The sequence below is a fragment of the Oncorhynchus kisutch genome, unplaced genomic scaffold (genome assembly GCF_002021735.2).
Source record: "Oncorhynchus kisutch isolate 150728-3 unplaced genomic scaffold, Okis_V2 scaffold2128, whole genome shotgun sequence".
NCBI classification, from domain to species: Eukaryota; Metazoa; Chordata; class Actinopteri; order Salmoniformes; family Salmonidae; genus Oncorhynchus; species Oncorhynchus kisutch.
In genome coordinates, this window is record NW_022264073.1 from 31,395 (window position 1) to 35,784 (window position 4,390).

Here is a 4,390-nt window from a genome sequence, read left to right on the forward strand (position 1 = left end):
GGTCAATTGTATTGATATGGCCACTACGACCTGTATGCTCTAGTCGGCTGGCCCTCGCTACATATTCGTCGCCAGACCCACTGGTTCCAGGTCATCTTTTTAGTCTATGCTAGGTAAAGCTCCGCCTTATCTCAGCTCACTGGTCACGATAACAACACCCACCCAAAGCACGCGTTCCAGCAGGTATATCTCACTGGTCATCCCCAAAGCCAACACCTCCTTTGGCCGCCTTTCCTTCCAGTTCTCTGCTGACAATGACTGGAACGAATTGCAAAAATCGCTGAAGCTGGAGACATATTTCCCTCACTAACTTTCAGTGTTGCCAACTTAGCGACTTAGTCACTGTATTTAGCAAGTATTCAGACCCCTCTGAATACTTGCAGACATTTTCATTTGACTCACTTTTTGTCTCTTCCACAATGTTATTCCTCACTCCTACAGTGTCCATCACAATTACATGCACATGGACAATTATGCAAATTAGGTGATGACATCATTTAGCAACTTCTAGTGACTTTTAGGACAGCCAATAGCTACTTTCCTTACTGAGGTGTTGGCAACACTGCTAACTTTAAACATCGGCTATCTGAGCAGCTAACTGATCGCTGCAGCTGTACAAAGCCCATCTGTAAATAGCCCACCCAATCTACCTACCTCGTCCCCATATTGTTTTAATATACTTTCTGCTCTTTGCACACCAGTATTTCTACTTGCACATCATCATCTGCTCATCTATCACTCCAGTGTTAATTTGCTAAATTGTAAATACTTCGCTACTATGGCCTATTTATTGCCTTACCTTCATTTGCACGCACTGTATATAGACTTTCTTTTTTTTCTTCTATTGTGTTATTGACTGTACGCTTGTTTATTCCATCTGTAACTCTGTGTTGTTGTTTGTGTTGCGCTGCTTTGCTTTATCTTGGCCAGGTCGCAGTTGAATATGAAAACTTGTTCTCAACTAGCTTACCTGATTAATTACAGGTGAAATTTAAAAAAATAAGAAAAAACAATTTCTTTCCCAGAAAGGGGATGTAGCTCAGTGGTAGAGCGCATGCTTCGCATGTATGAGGTCCTGGGTTCAATCCCCAGCTTCTCCATTAAAGCTTTTGCAATGGCCCATCTCCTACTTTCCAGGATATTGAAATTCTCAGCAGGAAACAGAGACGTGCTAAATAATTTGCTCTTGTAATCTGAAGAACATGTGTTCATTCCCTGTTCGTACATTTATGTAACAGAAGTGGCATGGTTGCCAACTTCAATTGCATCATTTTCAAAAACTGAAGTTCATGGGTTAGATGACTGTCCATACTTGCTTGTATTTAGAATTGCTGCTATCATTTCATTGTAGTTTCAATGGAGTGGTGTATATAAAAAGTACATTGTATTAATATTGCATTTTATCTGCAAATAAAATTGTATCGAAGCTCAGAGGGGGAGTGCATGCTATTTTAGTACTTGGTTCAATCCCAAGGTTCTCCACTGAGTATTTGTGTGCCAAATTCACATTACACAACTCCTACTTTCCAGAATGTTGAAATTCTCACAGGAAACAGAGATGTTATTTGTGTGCCAAATTCACATTACACAACTACTACTTTCCAGAATATTGATAAATATCTTGCAGCATAGAGTGGTATGGTGGCCAAGTGGTAAGGTGTCGGTCTTGTAAACCGAAGATCATGGGTTCAAATCCCATCCGTGCCTTACTGAAAGATAGCTGGTACCATGGGAAGGTTCTTTCACTGGAGGACTTTGAAGAAAAAAAAAGTTCTCAAAATGGCAACCCTGCTATCATATAGTAAGGGGATGTACCTCTACGGTAGAGCTAATACTTGAAATGCATGCGCTCTGAAGTTAATCCCCAAATTTTCTGATGAGTATATTTAGTTGTGAAATTAGCTTTTGCACAACTCTACTTTCCAGAATGTTGACATTTTAAGAAGGAAATAGATGTGCTAAGTCATCTGTTTTTGTAAACTGAAGCACATGGGTTCAATCCTGGGTTCAAGCCTTGTTCGACGTTTATGGAAACTAGATGATATTATGGAAATGTACTTTCATTAGAACAGTGTAAAGAAAGGGTCAATTGTATTGATATGGCCACTACGACCTGTATGCTCTAGTCGGCTGGCCCTCGCTACATATTCGTCGCCAGACCCACTGGTTCCAGGTCATCTTTTTAGTCTATGCTAGGTAAAGCTCCGCCTTATCTCAGCTCACTGGTCACGATAACAACACCCACCCGTAGCACGCGTTCCAGCAGGTATATCTCACTGGTCATCCCCAAAGCCAACACCTCCTTTGGCCGCCTTTCCTTCCAGTTCTCTGCTGACAATGACTGGAACGAATTGCAAAAATCGCTGAAGCTGGAGACATATTTCCCTCACTAACTTTCAGTGTTGCCAACTTAGCGACTTAGTCGCTGTATTTAGCAAGTATTCAGACCCCTCTGAATACTTGCAGACATTTTCATTTTACTCACTTTTTGTCTCTTCCACAATGTTATTCCTCACTCCTACAGTGTCCATCACAATTACATGCACATGGACAATTATGCAAATTAGGTGATGACATCATTTAGCAACTTCTAGTGACTTTTAGGACAGCCAATAGCTACTTTCCTTACTGAGGTGTTGGCAACACTGCTAACTTTAAACATCGGCTATCTGAGCAGCTAACTGATCGCTGCAGCTGTACAAAGCCCATCTGTAAATAGCCCACCCAATCTACCTACCTCGTCCCCATATTGTTTTAATATACTTTCTGCTCTTTGCACACCAGTATTTCTACTTGCACATCATCATCTGCTCATCTATCACTCCAGTGTTAATTTGCTAAATTGTAAATACTTCGCTACTATGGCCTATTTATTGCCTTACCTTCATTTGCACGCACTGTATATAGACTTTCTTTTTTTCTTCTATTGTGTTATTGACTGTACGCTTGTTTATTCCATCTGTAACTCTGTGTTGTTGTTTGTGTTGCGCTGCTTTGCTTTATCTTGGCCAGGTCGCAGTTGAATATGAAAACTTGTTCTCAACTAGCTTACCTGATTAATTACAGGTGAAATTTAAAAAAATAAGAAAAAACAATTTCTTTCCCAGAAAGGGGATGTAGCTCAGTGGTAGAGCGCATGCTTCGCATGTATGAGGTCCTGGGTTCAATCCCCAGCTTCTCCATTAAAGCTTTTGCAATGGCCCATCTCCTACTTTCCAGGATATTGAAATTCTCAGCAGGAAACAGAGACGTGCTAAATAATTTGCTCTTGTAATCTGAAGAACATGTGTTCATTCCCTGTTCGTACATTTATGTAACAGAAGTGGCATGGTTGCCAACTTCAATTGCATCATTTTCAAAAACTGAAGTTCATGGGTTAGATGACTGTCCATACTTGCTTGTATTTAGAATTGCTGCTATCATTTCATTGTAGTTTCAATGGAGTGGTGTATATAAAAAGTACATTGTATTAATATTGCATTTTATCTGCAAATAAAATTGTATCGAAGCTCAGAGGGGGAGTGCATGCTATTTTAGTACTTGGTTCAATCCCAAGGTTCTCCACTGAGTATTTGTGTGCCAAATTCACATTACACAACTCCTACTTTCCAGAATGTTGAAATTCTCACAGGAACAGAGATGTTATTTGTGTGCCAAATTCACATTACACAACTACTACTTTCCAGAATATTGATAAATATCTTGCAGCATAGAGTGGTATGGTGGCAAGTGGTTAAGGTGTCGGTCTTGTAAACCGAAGATCATGGGTTCAAATCCCATCCGTGCCTTACTGAAAGATAGCTGGTACCATGGGAAGGTTCTTTCACTGGAGGACTTGAAGAAAAAAAAAGTTCTCAAAATGGCAACCCTGCTATCATATAGTAAGGGGATGTACCTCTACGGTAGAGCTAATACTTGAAATGCATGCGCTCTGAAGTTAATCCCCAAATTTTCTGATGAGTATATTTAGTTGTGAAATTAGCTTTTGCACAACTCTACTTTCCAGAATGTTGACATTTTAAGAAGGAATAGATGTGCTAAGTCATCTGTTTTGTAAACTGAAGCACATGGGTTTCCATCCTGGGTTCAAGCCTGTTCGACGTTATGGAAACTAGATGATATTATGGAATGTACTTTCATTAGAACAGTGGAAAGACAGGGTCCATGTGTATTGATATGGGCCACTTACGACCTGTATGCTCTAGTCGGGCTGGCCCCTCGCTACATATTCGTCGCAGACCCACTGGTTTCAGGTCATCGTTTTAGGGGCTCTAGCTAGGTAAGCTCCGCCTATCTCAGCTCACCGGGTCACTGATAACAAACACCCACCCGTAGCACGCGTTCCAGCAGTATATCTCACTGGTCAATCCCCAAAGCCAACCACCATATC

The 4,390-nt window shown here is 40.8% G+C and overlaps 4 non-coding genes across 4 annotated transcripts; all 4 read left to right on the plus strand.

The window, feature by feature from the left end:
• Window positions 1–1,028: 1,028 nt before the first annotated feature.
• Window positions 1,029–1,100, plus strand: trnaa-cgc (transfer RNA alanine (anticodon CGC)). The gene has a single exon. It is a non-coding gene; the product is annotated as a tRNA-Ala (tRNA).
• Window positions 1,101–1,635: 535 nt separating this feature from the next.
• On the plus strand, window positions 1,636–1,707 carry trnat-ugu (transfer RNA threonine (anticodon UGU)). Its single transcript has one exon. It is a non-coding gene; the product is annotated as a tRNA-Thr (tRNA).
• A 1,403-nt stretch (window positions 1,708–3,110) lies between these two features.
• trnaa-cgc (transfer RNA alanine (anticodon CGC)) lies at window positions 3,111–3,182 on the plus strand. Its single transcript has one exon. It is a non-coding gene; the product is annotated as a tRNA-Ala (tRNA).
• A 534-nt stretch (window positions 3,183–3,716) lies between these two features.
• On the plus strand, window positions 3,717–3,788 carry trnat-ugu (transfer RNA threonine (anticodon UGU)). Its single transcript has one exon. It is a non-coding gene; the product is annotated as a tRNA-Thr (tRNA).
• The last annotated feature ends 602 nt before the right edge of the window (window positions 3,789–4,390 follow it).